The sequence below is a fragment of the Somniosus microcephalus genome, unplaced genomic scaffold (assembly GCF_052327205.1).
Source record: "Somniosus microcephalus isolate GS21.2 unplaced genomic scaffold, FLI_Smic_1.0 unresolved_chr9, whole genome shotgun sequence".
Lineage (NCBI taxonomy): Eukaryota > Metazoa > Chordata > Chondrichthyes > Squaliformes > Somniosidae > Somniosus > Somniosus microcephalus.
The window spans coordinates 364,453-385,025 of NW_028225187.1; the positions used below are offsets into that span (position 1 = coordinate 364,453).

The 20,573-nt window shown below is 50.6% G+C and overlaps 1 long non-coding RNA gene across 2 annotated transcripts; it reads right to left on the reverse strand.

Moving 5' to 3' along the window:
* Positions 1 to 863: 863 nt before the first annotated feature.
* On the reverse strand, positions 864 to 18,667 carry LOC147084193 (uncharacterized). Of its 2 annotated transcripts, none has more exons than XR_015075832.1 (3): positions 18,243 to 18,667; positions 18,001 to 18,165; positions 864 to 1,605 (listed from the first exon to the last, which is right to left on the reverse strand). It is a non-coding gene; the product is annotated as an uncharacterized LOC147084193 (long non-coding RNA). The 2 variants fall into 2 exon arrangements; XR_015075831.1 differs by having other exon boundaries at positions 867 to 1,605; positions 18,388 to 18,667.
* Between the last annotated feature and the right edge of the window lie 1,906 nt (positions 18,668 to 20,573).

Consider the following 20,573-nt stretch of genomic DNA (forward strand, 5'->3'; position numbering starts at 1 on the left):
CAGGAAAGAAAGACTTGCATTTATATAGTGCCACCAGATATCCTAAAGTGCTTTACAGCCAATGAAGTACTACAATGAAGTAGTCACTGTAGTAATGTGGGAAAGAGCAGGGGAATTATCCCCGGTGTCCGAGCCAATGTTTATCCCTCAATCAACATAAAAAAAGATAGATTATCTGGTCATTATCACATTGCTGTTTGTGGGATCTTGCTCTGCGCTAATTTACTGCCACATTTCCTACATTACAACAGTGACTACATTGCAAAAGTACTTCATTAGCTGTAAAGTACTTTGGGACGTCCGGTGGTGGTGAAAGGCGCTATATAAATGCAAGTCTTTCTTCCTTCACTGGTCTCACCAGCAACCTCTTCTGGCGGTTGCTGGATTGACAGCCGAGAGTCCGCGCATGCGCACAGGGAGCAGCGGTTTGGGCTGAGTCCAGCACAGCGACCCCTCCCGGTCACCAAGGGTAATGACCGCGCATGCCCAGAGGAGACCAACCCCCCTCCCCCACTCGGAGCTGCACCTGCGCACTCGGATCCTGCCGGACGGAGTCGGCGCGGGGCCATTCCGGGGAAAGGCCTTGGTGTCGGTTCCAGAGTCGCGATCGGTGACGCGAAGTGAGTTTTCTCCGCTCCGATTGGGTGGAGAATGGCGCGGGGTGGATCGGGAGAGAATCGAGAGAAATAGAAAAACCTGAGAGTCTGCGAGGCCCCGGACCGAGCGGCGGCACCTGGACGGTGCACGTGATCTCCTCGGGGACACGTCACCCGGGCCCGCGTCCTGATTGACGGCAGCTTCCCACCAATAGGGAGCGAGCGGGGCGGGGCTGCAGGAGCGAGCCGGCGGCGTGTCCTCCAACCAATCGGGGAGTCCGAGGGGCGGGACTAGCGCCGGCTGATTGTCTGATCCGCAGGGCAGCGAGTTTCTCCAGTCCCTTGTTCAGGGCCCGGGGAGGCTGTGGGCCTTTATTCCCCGCATTGGACACAAGGCTCTTTGGCTCAGGCACAGGGTGACGTCGCACTGAAACTTTCCACTCTCCTTTACAAAGATGGCTCTTTGTCTCAGGCACAGGGTGACGTCGCACTGAAACTTTCCGTCCTCCTTTACAAAGATGGCTCTTTGTCTCAGGCATAGGGTGACGTCACACTGGAACTTTCCGCTCTCCTTTACAAAGATGGCTCTTTGTCTCAGACACAGGGTGACATCGCACTGGAACTTTCCACTCTCCTTTACAAAGATGGCTCTTTGTCTCAGGCACAGGGTGACATCGCACTGAAACTTTCCGTCCTCCTTTACAAAGATGGCTGCCGTTAACCTGGGCCTGTAAGGGGAAGAAATCCCCGCAACTGCAAACACGGGATCTTCAGGTTATTATTCGGGGGCTTGCCTCCTGCACGAGTTGTTTATGAAGCCTCCCCACCCACCTACCAGTCCATTACTCCCTCCGTCGCGATTCTTACCCGCTGCACCATCGCCCTCCCGGCTTCAGCTCCTCTCCATCTCCAGTAACGCACTGCGCATGCTCAATATACCGGCCCCTCCCACGCCTGCGCACTGGGCTCTTGTAGTCTGGGTGCGGCACGTGGTCCACTGCAGGGAATGCTGGGTAAAAGACCAGATTAGTGAATGGAACATGATTTACTGTGATCAGATTGAGGACTGAACCATGTTCATTCTAGTAGTCATGGTTTGTTTCTGCTGATCTTAATAACCCCTGTATCTGCGCTGGAGATTAATATTCTGTTTAAATAGTGAATAAATAAAGCTCGAGAAACAGCACCTCATCTTTCGATTCGGCACTTTACAGCCTTCTGGACTCAACATTGAGTTCAACAATTTCAGACTTTAACCCTTACTCCCATTTTTCATGCTGTATGATTTTGCCATTCCCCATTTGCAACATTTTCCAAGACTCGGTTTCACAGCCACATCTCTTTCCTCAGCACCTGTCTCCGGTTCCAACTTATTCCACGTGGATTCCAACTGAACTTCCACCCTTCGTGTTTCAGATCCACCCAGGATAACTTTCCTGCCTCTTACCTTAGCAATATCTGTTACATCTCCAGCTTTTTCCAGTTCTGATGAAGGGTCCCAGACCTGAAACGTTAACCCTGTTTCTCTCTCCACGGATCCTGCCTGGCCTGCTGAGTATTTCCAGCATTTTCTGTTGTTATTTCAGTGAATAAATAAGCTTTGTTTCAAAAACACAGTGCGTCAAATATTTGATTTCTCCATGATAAGAGAAGACGAATTGATGTTCTGCTCCAGACTGTTTAATTTTTGGGCCTTTTCTTACTCGAGATTATTTCCATTCTCATCTCGTTCGCCTTCTACCACATCAAACCCCAAGCTTGATCCGTTTGAGTACACGACTTGTGGGTGTCATAGAATGAACTGTAGTCATAGAGTCATAGAGTTATACAGCACAGAAAGAGGCTCTTCGGCCCATCGCGTCGGTGCCGGCCATCAAGCCCTGTCTAACCTAATCCCATTTTCCAGCGTTTGGTCCGTAGCCTTGTATGCTCTGGCATTTCAAGTGCTCATCCAAATGCTTCTTGAATGTTGCGAGGGTTTCTGCCTCCACCATCCTTTCAGACAGTGAGTTCCAGATTCCAACCACCCTCTGGGTGAAAAATTTCTTCCTCAAATCCCCTCTAAACCTCCTGCCCCTTACCTTGAATCTATGCCCCCTTGTTATTGACCCCTCTACTAAGGGAAAAAGCTCCTTTCTATCTACCCTATCTATGCCCCTCATAATTTTGTACACCTCAATCAGGTCCCCCCTCAGCTTTCTCTGCTCCAAGGAAAACAAACCCAGCCTGTCCAGTCTCTCTTCATAGCTGAAGCGCTCCAGCCCATGTAACATCCTGGTGAATCTCCTCTGCACCCTCTCCAAAGCAATCACATCCTTCCTATAGTGTGGCGACCAGAACTGCACACAGTATTCCAGCTGTGGCCTAACTAGCGTTTTATACAGCTCCATCATAACCTCCCTGCTCTTATATTCTATGCCTCGGCTAATGAAGGCAAGTATCCCATATGCCTTTTTAACCACCTTATCCACCTGTTCTGCTGCCTTCAGGGATCTATGTACATGCACACCAAGGTCCCTCTGACCCTCCGCCTTACCTAGGGTCTTAACATTCATTGTGTATTCCCTTGCCTTGTTAGTCCCTCCAAAGTGCATCACCTCGCACTTTTCCAGGTTAAATTCCATTTGCCACTGTTCCGCCCATCTGACCAACCCATCTATATCGTCCTGCAGACTGAGACTACCCTCCTCGCTATTTAGCACCTGATGCGCTATCAATAACTCAAAAGACTGAGATTAAGCGAGTAATTAACAGGCTTTTATTAACAAGAGAATGAAGGTGTGCCTCGAGTGGTCGACTGGTCCAGAATACAAAGGGGCTGCGGAGCAGTCACCTTTACACCAGGATTTGTGGGAGGAGTCAGCCGAGGCATGTACAGGCATGTACACAGTGGAATACAAACAGTGGTTTACCACCCCACCAATTTTCGTGTCATCTGCGAACTTACTTATCATACCTTTTACATTCACATCCAAATCATTAATGTAGACCACAAACAGCAAGGGACCTGTAAAGTCTGTGGTTTGTGCAGTTAATTACGACACAGACTTCAGGAGTAACATACAACAGGACTTTACTATTCGAAGGTCAGGGCGAATCTGCCCAATAAAACCTGCCACAGCACTTATATACCGGTGTGGTCACTGTCGGTATTACAGTATACAGAAGCCAAACAAGTAGTGCCACACCTAAAGTAGTTCTCTTAAAGGTGAACGGTTACATACAATAGTTCTCTTAAAGGTAGACGGGTACATACACTACAATCCTCCCTTTTTAGCTTACAACATACTGATTTCCCATTAAACATACGTTATAACATATATACAACTTTATGCAAGACAGTTCACAGATTCAGTCTCTCTGGAGGTTTCCGGACTCTGTCCGGATAACGCCTCAGTGGTGTCGTCATTCCCGGCGGGGTAGTAGGTGCTTCTGGCAAAGTCGATTCGGCTTGAAAGACAGTCTCAGGTTCCTCTGATTCCAGTATTACCAGATCGGAGGTAGGTGTTCTGGGTATCTCTGTTTCAACAGTAACCGGGTAAGGTGGTGAAGTAGGCTGGCCATTTGTGGCTGACCCTATGATCTGGTCAACATGGCGCCTTATTATACTGTCCCCAAGGTCCACCGCATACATCAACGGGCCTAGCCTTTTTCCAATAGTTCCAGGCTGCCATTTCTCGGTACGGTAGTCCCGGGCCAAAACTTGTTGACCTATCTGAAAAGATCTAGTGGCCCTTTCATTCATGCCCTGGAATTGCCGGTTCTCTACGTCCCTTCTGACGTTTGGCTTGAGCAAATCCAGCCGGCATCTTAGTCGTCTATTAAAAAACATCATGGCGGGAGTTTGATTTGTGACCGCATGTGTTGCATTCCTGTACGCCAACAAGAAGCTATCCACCTTATGTTGTAAGTTAATGTCTTCATTACCCATGGCCTTTATGGCCTTCTTGAAGGTCTGGACAAACCTTTCAGCCAATCCATTGGAGGCGGGATGGTATGGGGCTGACGTGTAGTGCTTAACCCCATTGCTCTTTAAGAATTTCTTGAATTCTTCGGACACAAATTGCGGTCCATTATCAGAACAGATCTGTTCCGGCAGGCCATTCCTAGCAAACATAGTCCTTAACACTGTGATGGTTTTTTCTGTGGTGGTGGTGGTCATCTTTATTACCTCCGGCCACTTGGAGTGTGCATCCACCGCTATTAGGAACATTGAGTCCATAAATGGACCAGCAAAGTCGATGTGTACCCTTTGCCAAGGAGATGAGGGCCACTCCCATGGATGCAGAGGAGCCTGTGGTGGCGCGTTCTGAACCTTCTGACATCCTAGGCAGTTCTTAGTGATTTCTTCGATGTCTCCATCAATGCCTGGCCACCATACAAACGCTCTTGCTAGGTTCTTCATCTTCACTCCACCCAGATGTCCCTCGTGCAGCTCCTTTAACACCTTCTTTTGAAGTTTGGGTGGAATCACCACTCTAGATCCACACATCAGGGTTCCTCGACACACTGACAGCTGTTCTTTCCTCTGTGAAAATGCTTGCAGCATTGATTCGCCCTGTGCTGGCCATCCCTCCACCGTTAAATCATAGACTCGTGAAAGAGTCGGGTCATTTCTTGTTTCATTTTCGATCATCGAATTTGTTATTGGTAGACACTCCACTATGGATGAGTGGAACATCTCTACCGGGTCCAATGTAGTCGCTTCTTCTACTATCGGCAATGGCAAGCGCGATAACCCATCAGCATTTCCATGCTGTTTGGACCTTTTGTATTCAATGTCATATTGGTGTGCCCCAAGTAACACGGACCACCTTTGTAACCTTTGTGCTGTCATGGTGGAAACGGCCTTGTTTGGGTTGAATATGGACACCAACGGCTGGTGGTCTGTCAGTAATGTGAACTTCTTACCTTGCAGGTAATGATTGAATTTCTTCACGCCCCACACAAGGCTGAGGGCCTCCCTATCTATTTGAGCATAATTTCGCTCCGCGGAGGTCAATGATCGGGACGCGAATGCCACTGGCCTTTCCGAGCCATTTGGTAACTTGTGTGAAAGTACTGCTCCAATTCCATAAGGGGAAGCATCACAAGCTAGACGAAGGGGTAATGTTGGGTTGAAATGAGCCAACACTTCTTCAGAGGTAATCAACTCCTTGCTTCTGCGAAAAGCCTTTTTACATTCCTCACTCCACTTCCATGGTATTTCTTTCCGCAACAGAGCATTCAGCGGATGCAGCACCGTGGATAGATTTGGCAGAAACTTGTGATAATAATTAATCAACCCCAAGAATGATCTTAACTGTGATACGTTTTCTGGAGCGGGGGCCTTCACGACAGCTTCTATCTTGTCAGGTGACTTGTGCAGCCCCTCTCGGTCAATGACATGACCACAGTACGAGATCCGTTTTTGGAAAAACTCACACTTCTTGCGATTGACTCGAAGGCCATATTCCTTCAACCTGGTGAGCACCAGTTTCAAATTTGTGAGGTGTTCTTCCTCGTCTTCTCCCGTAATCAGGATATCGTCTAAGTAGCACTGCGTGCTTGGAATTCCTTGTAATACCTGCTCCATGGCCCTCTGCCAAATTGCTGGAGCCGAAGCTACCCCAAAAACCAGTCTATTATAACGATACAAGCCTCTGTGTGTGTTGATGGTGAGGTACTGGCGTGACTCTTCCTCGACTTCCATTTGTAAGTATGCCTGAGCCAGGTCTATCTTGGTGGAGTGTTTCCCTCCAGCTAACGAAGCAAAGATATCTTCGATCCGCGGAAGCGGGTATTGTACCGTGTGCAGCACCGGATTCACTGTGATCTTGAAGTCTCCGCAGATGCGGACCTTCCCTGGTCCCCCTGGCTTATTACTTGAAGACTTCATGACGGGAACAATGGGCGTGGCCCACTCACTCCAGTCCACTTTTGACAGTACCCCTGATCGTTCAAGTTCTTCCAGTTCTGCCTCCACAGCTGGTCGTATGGCGTAAGGGACCGATCTGGCTTTGAAAAATTTTGGGCTTGCATGTTCTGCAATCTTAACCTTTGCTTTAATTCCTCGCAGTGTTCCCAGTCCTTGCTGGAATACCTCTTTAGCTTCGGCCAATATTCTGGACAACCGTTCAGGTTTGACCTCTTCCTTTCCGGAATCCACCGTCATGGTGTTTAGTGAATGCCAGTCTATCTTTATTTTCCGGATCCACTCCCATCTCAGAAGTGGTGGACCTCCCTCAGGCAACACATACAGGTCCATCCTTTGGTGATCTTTATCCTTGTATCTCACCTTGACTTCTATCTTTCCGATGGGGGATACTTTGTGCCCCGTGTATATCTGCAGTACTAGTTCCGTATCCCGCAGTGGAATATGCTTGAATAACTTTTTATAGTCATGCTTATTCATGACCGTCAGCGCCGATCCGGTGTCCACTTCCATTTTCACTTGGACTTTTGCAATCTGTAGTGTGATCCAGATAGTTTGTCGGTCAGCTTCGTTACTCACATTGTGAATTCTCAGACTATCCAGTCCTTTGCAGTTGGAGTGTGAGTCCGACTTCTGTTCCTCCGGACTCTTCCTAGTCACCTCCTGTACCTTTCTGTACCACTTTTGTGGTGACTCATTATTGTTGGTCTTCTTTCCTGACCGGCATACCTTAGCTATGTGACCGAGCTTGCCACATTTCCTACATTCTTGGTTTTTAAACCAGCATTGGTTCTGGTCGTGTGTTGTCTTCCCACAACGATAGCATTTCGTTGTACCCGAAGTAATTTGTTGCACCGAGTGCCGCTGCCTTTAGCTGCATTTCCGCAGTTCCTTTCACTGCGGCTTCGTTTGATGCTGCGATAAGGAGAGCCTTATCAAGTGTAAGATCGTTCTCTTCGAGCAGTCGTTTTTGTGTTTCTTCCTTCAACATTCCGCACACGAATTTGTCTCTCAGTGCCTCTTCCAGGTTGTCCCTAAACTGACAGTCTTTCGCTAGCCTACGCAGTTCAATCAGGTACTCCGCGTTGCTTTCCTCTTTCCATTGCGTTCTCGCATAAAATTTTGATCGTTCCACTAACATCAGTGGTTCGGGGTTAAAATGATCCTTCAGGACCGCAACAATATTCGTGAAAGACTGATCCGCCGGTTTAGCTGGTGATAGAAGATGCTTCAATAACCCGAATGTGTTCGCACCCATTGTGTTAAGTAAGGTAAAAGCTTTTTCATCATTTGCTATTTTATTAGCCTTACAATGTATCTCAATGCGTTCCACGTACGTGGCCCAGTCTTCTATCTCAGAATTAAAATCGTTGATGTTACCACGCTTAGGCATCTTCCTCTCCTTGGGAACAATACAAGTATTTCTTTAAATTATTATTATTTTTTTCTAAGATGGCGGTTTCCTGCTCTTATTTCCTCTCCCCGCCCACTTCAATGGCGGTTTCCCGCTTCTGTCTTCTTCCCCGCCTAATGGCGGCTTCCCGCGTTTCTTCCCTGGCGGGAGGGGTACACTTTCCCCACGGGCGACGGCCGCTGGCTTTCAGGTTCACAGCCTGCGCGTCGGCTTCAAGGCTTTCCCCTTTTTTTTTTCCTGGCAGGGCAACCGGCTCTGGGTACCCCGTTGACGGCGAACAGGTTCAGCCGCTGGGCTGGCTCTCGCACAGTTCCCCTTGCTCGGCTCTGTCTCTCTCCCGCTCGCTCGGCTCTACCGGCGCTGGGTACACCCCGTTGACGGAGGACAGTTCAGCCGCTGGACTGGCTCTCGCGCTGTCTCTCTTGGTCGGCTCTGCCTCTCCCGCTTGCTCGGCTCCCAATCGCGCCTCCCAGCCCTCTCGCAGTCCGGTGCTTCCCTCCCCGGCTGCGGCTGAGTTTCTCTCTTCCCGCGCCTACGCTCCCGGTCGCAGCGCTTCATGGCTTCGGTCACTGCCCGGCTTTTCCCCGCTGGTCGCGGACTAGCTATCTCACGACGCCGTTGGACCCGACTTTTTTTTTATTGTCCGGCTCCTTCCCCCCTCGACCGTGGTCGAGTGCACAGCCCTTATCCTCCGGCTATTCTTTTCACTTTCCCTTACTCACAGTCACCGTGGCCGCCTTGCTTCTTGCTGATCGGCTCACTCCGCACCGTGGCAGAAGGGACAGTCAGTGCCTGTTGCTGATGGAAGTTTTTGTCGCTAAAGTCTTCCTCCTTTCTATTGCTGCAGCCTCGAGGTTTTCTCCCAGCAGAACGACGAGGGCGGTTGCCTCTTTTCGACGCTCTTTAGTTGCTTTGGAAGTATTGTTGCCGCAGGGTACGATCGGACTCGTCGCCACTGTAAAGTCTGTGGTTTGTGCAGTTAATTACGACACAGACTTCAGGAGTAACATACAACAGGACTTTACTATTCGAAGGTCAGGGCGAATCTGCCCAATAAAACCTGCCACAGCACTTATATACCGGTGTGGTCACTGTCGGTATTACAGTATACAGAAGCCAAACAAGTAGTGCCACACCTAAAGTAGTTCTCTTAAAGGTGAACGGTTACATACAATAGTTCTCTTAAAGGTAGACGGGTACATACACTACAGGACCCAGCACCGATCCCTGCGGTACCCCACTGGACACAGGCTTCCAGTCACAAAAACAACCTTCGACCATCACCCTCTGCCTTCTGCCACTAAGCCACATCCACTGCACTACCCTCATCCACACACCTAGTCACCCCCTCAAAAAAATTCAATCAAATTAGTCAGACATGATCTTCCGTTGACAAAGCCATGCTGACTATCCCTGATTAATTCTTGCCTCTCCAAGTGGAGACTAATTTTGTCCCTCAGAATTTTTTCCAATAATTTCCCTACCACTGATGTTAGGCTCACTGGCCTGTAGTTCACTGGTTTATCCCTACTACCCTTCTTGAATAATGGTACTAGATTAGCTGTTCTCCAGTCCTCTGGCACATCCCCTGTGGCCAGAGAGGTTCTGAAAATTTGTGTTAGAGCCCCTGCAATCTCCTCTTTTGCCTCACACAGCAGCCTGGGATACATCTCATCCGGGCCTGGGGATTTATCCACTTTTAAGCCTGCTAGAACCGCCAATACCTCCTCCCTCTCGATGCTAATATGTTCGAGTATATCACAGTCCCCCCGCCCTATTTCTATGTTTACATCGTCCTTCTCCATAGTGAAAACAGATGCAAAAAATTCATTTAGAACCCCTCCTACATCTTCCGGCTCCACACACAGATTGCCACTTTGGTCCCTAATGGGCCCTACTCTTTCCCTAGTTATCCTCTTACCCTTAATATACATAAAACACCTTAGGATTTTCCTTTATTTTGCTCGCCAGTGTTATTTCATGGCCCCTCCTCGCTCTCCTAATTTCTTTTTTAAGTATCCCCCTGCACGTTTTATACTCCTCTAGGGCTTCCTCTGTCTTTAGTCCTTTGTCTCTGCAAAAAGCCCTCCTTTTTTTCCTAATCCATTCCCGTATATCCCTTGACATCCACGGTTCCCTGGGGTTTTTGGACCCACCCTTGACCTTTACAGGGCCATGTTGCCATTGTACGATCTCAATTTCCCTTCTGAAAGACTCCCATTGCTTCGATGCGGATTTTCCTACAAGTAGCTGATCCCAGTCCACTTTGGCCAGATCCTGCCTTATCCTATTAAAATCGGCCTTCCCCCAATTTAGAACCTTTATTTCCGGTCCATCTCTGTCCTTTTCCATGACTACCTTAAATCTCACTGAATTATGGTCACTGTCACCAAAGTGCTCTCCTACTAACACTTCTTCCACTTGGCCGGCCACATTCCCTAGAATTAGGTCCAGTACTGCCCCCTCTCTTGTAGGACTTTCTACATAACAACAGAAAATGCTGGAAAAACTCAGCAGGTCAGGCAACATCCGTGGAGAGAAATTTGAGTTGACGTTTCGGGTTGGACCCTTCTTCAAAACTGGAAAGAAAAGAAACTAGATCGAAGGCAGGGCTGCGATCGGACAAAAGAATAAAAGAAACAAAAGAAGTAAAAGAGATTAGAAGCTAGATGAGATGGTAATAGGCTGGGATTAGGTGTAAAGTGTACTGGCAGGGCAAAAGATAGCTGCCAGGTGTGAGAGAGAAACAAAAGGAAAGGGGGGGGGGAAAGGAGTGGAACAATTACAAGAGGAAATGAAATGGGGGCCGAGCTTATGATCTGAAATTGTTGAACTCGATATTGAGTCTGGAAGGCTGCAGACTGCCTAATCAGAAGATGAGATGCTGTTCCTCGAGTTTACGTTGAGCTTCCGTGGAACAATACAAGAGGCCAAGGACGGTGAGGTCCGAGTGGGAATGGAGCGGTGAATTAAAATGACAGGCGACCGGAAGCTCGGGGTCACCCTTACAGACTGAACGGAGGTGTTCCGCAAAGCGGTCACCCAATCTGCGTTTGGTCTCCCCAATGGTCCATCTCCAGGACCAGTGCGTATCTGAGTCAATGGGACTCTCTCTGACCTTTCTCCCCAGTCCATCTCCAGGACCAGTGTGTATCTGAGTCAATGGGTCTCTCTCTGACCTTTCTCCCTAGTCCATCTCCAGGACCAGTGTGTATCTGAGTCAATGGGACCCTCTCTGAACTTTCTCCCCAGTCCATCTCCAGGACCAGTGTGTATCTGGGTCAATGGGACTCTCTCTGACCTTTCTCCCCAGTCCATCTCCAGGGCCAGTGTGTATCTGAGTCAATGGGACTCTCTCTGACCTTTCTCCCCAGTCCATCTCCAGGACCAGTGTGTATCTGAGTCAATGGGACTCTCTCTGACCTTTCTCCCCAGTCCATCTCCAGGTCCAGTGTGTATCTGAGTCAATGGGACTCTCTCTGACCTTTCTCCCCAGTCCATCTCCAGGACCAGTGCGTATCTGAGTCAATGGGACTCTCTCTGACCTTTCTCCCCAGTTCATCTCCAGGACCAGTGTGTATCTGAGTCAATGGGACTCTCTCTGACCTTTCTCCCCAGTCCATCTCCAGGACCAGTGTATATCACAGCGTCGGCGGGAAACTCGAGCGGCAGAGCGGGGCTATAAAAGGCCCCAGAGACCAGGTAAAGCCTCACAGCGTCGGCGGGAAATTGAGCGGCAGAGCGGGGCTATAAAAGGCCCCAGAGACCAGGTAAAGCCTCACAGCATCGGTGGGAATCTCGAGCGGCAGAGCGGGGCTATAAAAGGCCCCAGAGACCAGGTAAGGTCTCACAGCGTCAGCGGGAATCTCGAGCGGCAGAGCGGGGCTATAAAAGGCCCCAGAGACCAGGTAAGGCCTCACAGTGTCGGCGGGAATCTCGAGCGGCAGAGCGGGGCTATAAAAGGCCCCAGAGACCATGTGGAAATGTGAATAAAATGGACGATGAATTGGCTTACAAAAATGGCTTCGCACAAGGAAAGTCTAGATTAGATTAAAGAGCAGCCCCAGCTTTGCAAAGTGCAAAGCTAGCAGAAAAGAGAGACACCTGCCCCAGCCTGCGGCCAAGTGTTAACGAGCAATAAAGGTCACTGAAAGGGCTTAACTGCTAGCTAGAAGATGACTGACTAGCTATTGTGCGGTGCCCAATCACGATCCGGTACTTCAGGAAGGCACATGCAGCAGTGAGACAAGTCAGGACTTGCCCGCCAGACTGAAGACCAGATCATGGCCAAACTGAAAGGGCTTAAGTGATCCCCCTTGGAGAACGCTTGTTGCCAGGGAAGTGATGTAATGACCCTTGTCCCACTCTATAAAAGGGGCTTCCCTGCTGGTATTCGCTCTTAGCCAGAAGACGTGTGGATCATGAAGAGAGTCAGAGACCTCCCAGGGACGTAAATGCTGGCAACACGTGCCTAACCCGGTGTGACTCTCGGGACACGAATGTACTGTAAAAGACCTCAATATACTGTGTGACCACTGCGATCAGTTGGAAGTAATAAAATGTTGTTTTAACTCTCCGAACCCTCGAGCCTGAAATCATTCTTCGTACTACGGAACTCAAGACGAATACCAGGAAAACCCGGTTCTAACAACCAGGTAAGGCCTCACAGCGTCGGCGGGAATCTCGAGCGGCAGAGCGGGGCTATAAAAGGCCCCAGAGACCAGGTAAGGCCTCACAGTGTTGGCGGGAAACTCGAGCGGCAGAGCGGGGCTATAAAAGGCCCTAGAGACCAGGTAAGGCCTTACAGCGTCGGCGGGAATCTCGAGCGGCAGAGCGGGGCTATAAAAGGCCCCAGAGACCCAGGTAAGGCCTTACAGCGTCGGCGGGAATCTCGAGCGGCAGAGCGGGGCTATAAAAGGCCCCAGAGACCAGGTAAGGCCTCACAGCGTCGGTGGGAATCTCGAGCGGCAGAGCGGGGCTATAAAAGGCCCCAGAGACCAGGTAAGGCCTCAGAGCGTCGGTGGGAATCTCGAGCGGCAGAGCAGGGCTATAAAAGGCCCCAGAGACCCAGGTAAGGCCTCACAGTGTCGGCGGGAATCTCGAGCGGCAGAGCGGGGCTATAAAAGGACCCAGAGACCCAGGTAAGGCCTCACAGTGTCGGTGGGAATCTCGAGCGGCAGAGCGGGGCTATAAAAGGCCCCAGAGACCAGGTAAGGCCTCACAGTGTCGGGGGGAATCTCGAGCGGCAGAGCGGGGCTATAAAAGGCCCCAGAGACCAGGTAAGGCCTCACAGTGTCGGCGGGAATCTCGAGCGGCAGAGCGGGGCTGTAAAAGGACCCAGAGACCAGGTAAGGCCTCACAGCGTCGGCGGGAATCTCGAGCGGCAGAGCGGGGCTATAAAAGGACCCAGAGACCAGGTAAGGCCTCACAGTGTCGGCGGGAATCTCGAGCGGCAGAGCGGGGCTATAAAAGGCCCCAGAGACCAGGTAAGGCCTCACAGCGTCGGTGGGAATCTCGAGCGGCAGAGCGGGGCTATAAAAGGCCCCAGAGACCAGGTAAGGCCAACCAGTCTCCGAACTCGGAGGGAAGGAGAGAGGTAAAAATTAATCCAAGTGTGACGTCATCAGAAAGCGGGTAAGTGATTGGTTGGTAGGTATTTCTCTTTTTTTTTAAGCTTAAACTCTGATTTATAGTTTCTAAGGTGCAATATTCATCATCTAGAATCAGAGCAGAGGGTATTTAAAAATAATATTAATAAACGTAATTAATTACATAGAATGGGAGATCAGGTGATGTGTTGCTGCTGCAATATGTGGGAGCTGGTGGACATCATTGATGCTCACGGTGATCACATTTGCAGTAAGTGTTGGCTGCTCGAGGAATTCCGGCTCCGTGTTGAAGAGCTGGAGTCCGAGCTTCAAACACTGAGACATATCAGGGAGGGGGAGAGTTACCTGGACTCTGTGTATCACGAGGTAGTCACATCAATTAGATTAATTCATTCAGATGTAGTCCGTGGCCAGGGTCAGGATGGTGTGACTAGAAGTGAGGCAGGTACGGGGATCCAGGAGGTAGTGTTGGAGGAGCCGCAGCCCTTACTCTTGTCCAACAGGTTTGAGGCTCTTACTCCCTGTGAGGATGGGAACAGGGACTGCGGGGAGGATGAGCAACTTGGCCACAGCACCGTGGAGCCGGGGGCCATTCAAGTGGGGGGAGTTAAAAGAAATGTTGTAGTGGTAGGGGATAGTATCGTTAGGGGGATAGATAAGAGTTCTTTGCAGCCGAGAGCGAGAGTCCTGAAGGCTGTGTTGCCTGCCCGGTGCCAGGGTTAAGGACATCTCCTCTGGGCTAGAGAGAAACTTGGAGTGGGAGGGGGGAGGATCCAGTTGTCGTGGTCCATGTTGGTACCAACGACATAGATAGGACAAGGAAGGAGGTTCTGCTGAGGGAGTTTGAGCAGCTAGGGGCCAAATTAAAAAGCAGAACCACAAGGGTAATAATCTCTGGATTACTACCTGAGCCACGTGCAAATTTGGCTAGGGTAAATAAAATTAGAGAGTTAAATGCGTGGCTCAAAGACTGGTGTGGGAGAAATGGGTTTTGCTTCCTGGGACACTGGCATCAGTACTGGGACAGGAGACAGCTGTTCCGTTGGGATGGACTTCACTTGGCCAGTGCTGGGACTAGAATCCTGGCGAATCGAATAACTAGGGCTGTAGAGAGGGCTTTAAACTAATTAGTGGGGGGGAGGTTTCAAGACAGCGAAAAGTAAAAATGACAGCGGAGAAGGCAATAGAGCAAGGTAGCAGTGGGGGAATTAAAAACCAGAGCATGTCAGGAAGGGACAGAATGAATAATCATAAAGGTAAAGTAGTAAAAGGGGTAAAAGCAGGAATAAATTGTCAGAAAACATATTTGAAAGTTCTTTATCTGAATGCATGCAGCATTCGTAACAAAATTGACGAGTTGACGGTGCAAATAACTACACATGGGTATGATCTGGTGGCCATTACGGAAACATGGCTGCAAGATAATCATGACTGGGAACTAAACATACAAGGGTATTTGACAATTAGGAAGGACAGACAGGAAGGAAAGGGAGGTGGGGTTGCTATGTTAATCAAGGATGGAATCACTGCAATAGTCAGAAATGATATTGGGTCAAAGGATCAGGATAGTGAAACAGTTTGGGTGGAGATAAGGAATAATAAGAGGAAAAAGTCACTAGTGGGCGTAGTCTATAGGCCTCCTAACAGTTGCAACTCTGCTGGTCGGAGTATAAATCAGGAAATAGTTGGGGCTTGTAATAAGGGAACAGCTATAATCATGGGGGATTTTAACTTTCATATTGACTGGACTAATCAAATTGGGCATGGCAGCATTGAGGAAGAGTTCATAGAGTGTATTAGGGACGGGTTCCTTGAGCAGTATGTAACTGAACCAACCAGGGGGCAGGCAATCTTAGATCGGGTCCTGTGTAATGAGACAGGATTAATAAAAAATGTCCTAGTAAAGGATCCCCTTGGACTGAGTGACCATAATATGGTTGAATTCCAAATTCAGTTTGAGGGTGAGAGAGTTGGAACTCAAACCAGCGTGCTAAGCTTAAATAAAGGAGACTATGAAGGTATGAGAGTAGAATTGACTAAAGTGGACTGGGAAAACAGATTAAAGTGTAAGACGGCACAAGAGCAGTGGTCTACATTCAAGGAGACATTTCACATCTTTCAAGATAAATATATTCCACTGAGGAAAAAGGGGAGTAAAAGAAAAGACAGCCATCTGTGGCTTAGTAAAGTAATAAAGGATAGTATCCGACTGAAAACAAGGGCATATAAAGTAGCCAAATCTAGTGGGAGGATAGAAGATTGGGAAGCATTTAAAAGCCAGCAAACAATAACTAGAAGATTAATTAAGAAAGGGAAGATAGATTATGAAAGTAAACTAGCAAAAAATATAAAAACAGATAGCAAGAGTTTCTACAGCTATATAAAAAGAAAAAGGGTGGCTAAAGTGAACGTTGGTCCCTTAGAGGATGGGACCGGGAAACTAGTGATGGGGAACATGGAGATGGCAAAGACACTAAACAAATATTTTGTATCAGTCTTAACAGTAGAGGACACTAAAAATATCCCAACACTGGACAAACAGGGGGCAATGGGGGGGGCAGGAACTAAACACGATTAAAATCACTAAGGAGATGGTACTCAGTAAAATAATGGGACTTAAGGCGGATAAATCCCCCGGACCTGATGGCCTACATCCTAGGGTCTTGAGAGAAGTGGCGGTAGGGATTGTGGATGCATTGGTGATCATTTTCCAGAACTCCCTGGACTCAGGAAAGGTCCCGGCAGATTGGAAAACTGCTAATGTAACACCCTTATTCAAGAAGGGAAGTAGACAAAAAGCTGGAAACTATAGACCAGTTAGCCTAACATCTGTGGTTGGCAAAATGTTGGAGTCCATTATTAAGGAAACAGTAACAGAGCATTTGGATAAACATAATTTAATAGGACAGAGTCAGCATGGTTTTACGAAGGGGAAGTCATGTTTGACAAATTTGCTCGAATTCTTTGAGGATGTAACATACAGGGTGGATAAAGGGGAACCAGCGGATGTAGTGTATTTGGACTTCCAAAAGGCATTTGACAAGGTTCCACACAAAAGATTACTGATCAAGATAAAAAATCACGGGATTGGGGGTAATATACTGGCATGGGTGGAAGATTGGCTATCTAACAGAAAACAAAGAGTTGGGATAAATGGTTCGTTCTCGGGCTGGCAATCAGTAACTAGTGGTGTTCTGCAGGGGTCAGTGCTGGGACCCCAACTCTTTACAATCTATATTAATGATTTGGAGGAAGGGACCGAGTGCAACATATCCAAGTTTGCTGACAATACAAAGATGGGAGGGAAAGCAGTGAGTGAGGCGGACATAAAAAACCTGCAAAAGGACATAGACAGGCTAAGTGAGTGGGCAGAGATTTGGCAGATGCAATATAATGTTGGAAAGTGTGAGGTTATGCACTTTGGCAGAAAAAATCAAAGAGCAAGTTATTATCTAAATGGAGAGAAACTGCAAAGTACTACAGTACAAAGGGATCTGCGGGTCCTGGTGCATGAAACACAAAAAGTTAGTATGCAGGTGCAGCAGGTGATCAGGAAGGCCAATGGAATCTTGGTTTTTATTGCAAGGGGGATGGAGTATAAAAACAGGGAAGTCTTGCTGCAGTTATACAGGGTATTGGTGAGGCCACACCTGGAATACTGCGTGCAGTTTTGGTTTCCATATTTAAGAAAAGATATACTTGCCCTTGAGGCGGTTCAGAGAAGGTTCACTTGGTTGATTCCGGAGATGAGGGGGTTGACTTATGAGGAAAGGTTGAGTAGGTTGGGCCTCTACTCATTGGAGTTCAGAAGAATGAGAGGCGAACTTATCGAAACATATAAGATTGTGAGGGGGGCTTGATCGGGTGGATGCAGTGAGGATGTTTCCACTGATGGGTGAGACTAGAACTAGGGGGCATAATCTTAGAATAAGGGGCTGCCCTTTCAAAACTGAGATGAGGAGAAACTCCTTCACTGAGAGGGTAGTAAATCTATCGAATTTGCTACCTCAGAGAGCTGTGGAAGCTGCGACATTAAATAAATTTAAAACGGAGATAGACATTTTCCTAGCAGATAAGGGAATTAGAGGTTACGGGGAGAGGGCAGGGAAGTGGACGTGAGTCTAGGTTCAGATCAGCCATGATCCTATTGAATGGCGGAGCAGGCCCGAGGGGCCATATGGCCTACTCCTGCTTCTTATGTTCTTAATAGGACTCTCTCTGACCTTTCTCCCCAGTCCATCTCCAGGACCAGTGTGTATCTGAGTCAATGAGACTCTCTCTGACCTTTCTCCCCAGTCCATCTCCAGGACCAGTGTGTATCTGAGTCAATGGGACTTTCTCTGACCTTTCTCCCCAGTCTATCTCCAGGACCAGTGTGTATCTGAGTCAATGGGACTCTCTCTGACCTTTCTCCCCAGTCTATCTCCAGGACCAGTGTGTATCTGAGTCAATGGGACTCTCTCTTACCTTGTTCCACAGTCAATCTCTGAAAGCTCTTTGAATCGGAAGGGTTCTCTCCGGTTGGTGCTCACAATCCTGTGCTGGTTAACCGGCTGTTGTTCCTCAGTCGACAATCCCTGTTTACTTCGAGGTGAGCACCTTCGTCAATCACACCATCATTCACCGGGAGATCTAATTGTGGCAAAGCAGAAAATAAGAACAATATTGAAAGCGTGAAATAATGTAATGTAGACTTTTAATCTGCTTACTAATAATCCAATGTGAAGGCGGAGTATTTGTTTGAATTTGTGCCTTTGCTCAGATCCCCAGTTGCGGGGCTGTGTGTTTAGTTTGGAGATTTTCCTCAGATCCCCAGTTGCGGGGCTGTGTGTTTAGTTTGGAGATTTTGCTCACAGTAAATTTCCGGCCTCCTGAGACTCCCCCATTCTCACAGCTCTAGGCGGAAATGCGCCATTTTCTGTGCGGAGTTGCTGCCCGGAGCGGTGACCCTGTGAGCCTCCCTCGCTGTGATCTAAACTCGGGGCTGAGTAGCCGCTGTCGGGCCGAGTTCCCTCAGTCACAGAACGGGCCCTGTAACCCGGGCAACCAGCCTGTGTCTGACCCTCACGCACCGATCAACCCGCGCCGCCCGGCCCGGCACACAGCAGGGGAGCGGCACTGCGCCTGCGCCGGAGTGCAGGGGTGCGGCACTGCGCATGCGCAGGAGAGCGGCACTGCGCCTGCGCCGGAGTGCAGGGGAGCGGCACTGCGCCTGCGCCGGAGTGCAGGGGAGCGTCACTGCGCCTGTGCCGGAGGGCAGGGGAGCAGCACTGCGCCTGCGCAGGAGGGCAGGGGAGCGGCACTGCGCCTGCGCCGGAGGGCAGGGGAGCGGCACTGCGCCTGCGCCGGAGGGCAGGGGAGCGGCACTGCGCCTGCGCGGGAGAGGAAGCACGGGAGCGGCACTGCGCCTGCGCCGGAGGGCAGGGGAGCGGCACTGCACCTGCGCGGGAGTGGAAGAAAGGGAGCGGCACTGCGCCTGCGCCTGAGGGCAGGGGAGCGGCACTGCGCCTGCGCGGGAGAGGAAGCAAGGGAGCGCCACTGCGCCTGCGCCGGAGGGCAGGGGAGCGGCACTGCACCTGCGCGGGAGAGAGCAAGGGAGCGGCACTGCGCCTGCGCGGGGGGTAAGGGAGCGGTACTGCGCCGGAGGGCAGGGGAGCGGCACTGCGCCTGCGCGGGAGAGAGAGAGAGAGGAAAGGGAGCGGTACTACGCCTGCGCGGTACAGCTATGTCGCACGAACGGATCACTGTCGCTCCCAGTGGTGGGAGGACTACATCGGAACATATACAGGCCCAGGTTACCGGCAGCCATCTTTGTAAAGGAGGAAGGAAAGTTTCAGTGCGACGTCACCATATGCCTGAGACAAAGAGCCTTGTGTCCAATGCGGGGAATAAAGGCCCACAGCCGCCCCGGGCCCTGAACAAGGGACTGGAGAAACTCGCTGCCCTGCGGATCAGACAATCAGCCGGCGCTAGTCCCGCCCCTCGGGCTCCCCGATTGGTTGGAGGACCCGCCGCCGGCTCGCTCCTCCAGCCCCGCCCACTGGGTGCCGCTAGTCCCGCCCCTCGGGCTCCCCGATTGGTTGGAGGACCCGCCGCCGGCTCGCACCTCCAGCCCCGCCCACTGGGTGCCGCTAGTCCCGCCCCTCGGGCTCCCCGATTGGTTGGAGGACCCGCCGCCGGCTCGCACCTCCAGCCCCGCCCACTGGGTGCCGCTAGACCCGCCCCTCGGGCTCCCCGATTGGTTGGAGGACCCGCCGCCGGCTCGCACCTCCAGCCCCGCCCACTGGGTGCCGCTAGTCCCGCCCCTCGGGCTCCCCGATTGGTTGGAGGACCCGCCGCCGGCTCGCACCTCCAGCCCCGCCCACTGGGTGCCGCCAGTCCCGCCCCTCGGGCTCCCCGATTGGTTGGAGGACCCGCCGCCGGCTCGCTCCTCCAGCCCCGCCCCGCTCGCACCCTATTGGTCGAAAGCTCCCGTCAATCAGGCCGCGGGCCCGGGTCACGTGTCCCCGATGAGATCACGTCACCGTCCAACTGCCGCTGCTCGGTCCGGGGCCTCGCGGACTCTGAGGTTTTTCTATTTCTCTCGATTCTCTCCCGATCCACCCCGCGCCATTCTCCACCCAATCGGAGCGGAGAAAACTCACTTCGCGTCACCGATCGCGACTCTGGAACCGACACCAAGACCTTTCCCCGGAATGGCCCCGCGCCGACTCCGTCCGGCAGAATCCGAGTGCGCAGGCGCAGCTCCGAGTGGGGGGAGGCGGGCTGGTCTCCTCTGGGCATGCGCGGTCATTACCCTTGGTGACCGGGAGGTGTCGCTGTGCCGGACTCGGCCCAAACCGCGGCTCCCTGTGCGCCTGCGCGGACTCTCGTCTGTCAATCAACCAACCGCCAGAAGAGGTCGCTGCTGAGACCAGTGAAGGAAGAAAGACTTGCATTTATATAGCGCCTTTCACCACCACCGGACGTCCCAAAGTACTTTACAGCCAATGAAGTACTTTTGCAGTGTAGTCACTGTTGCAATGTAGGAAATGCGGCAG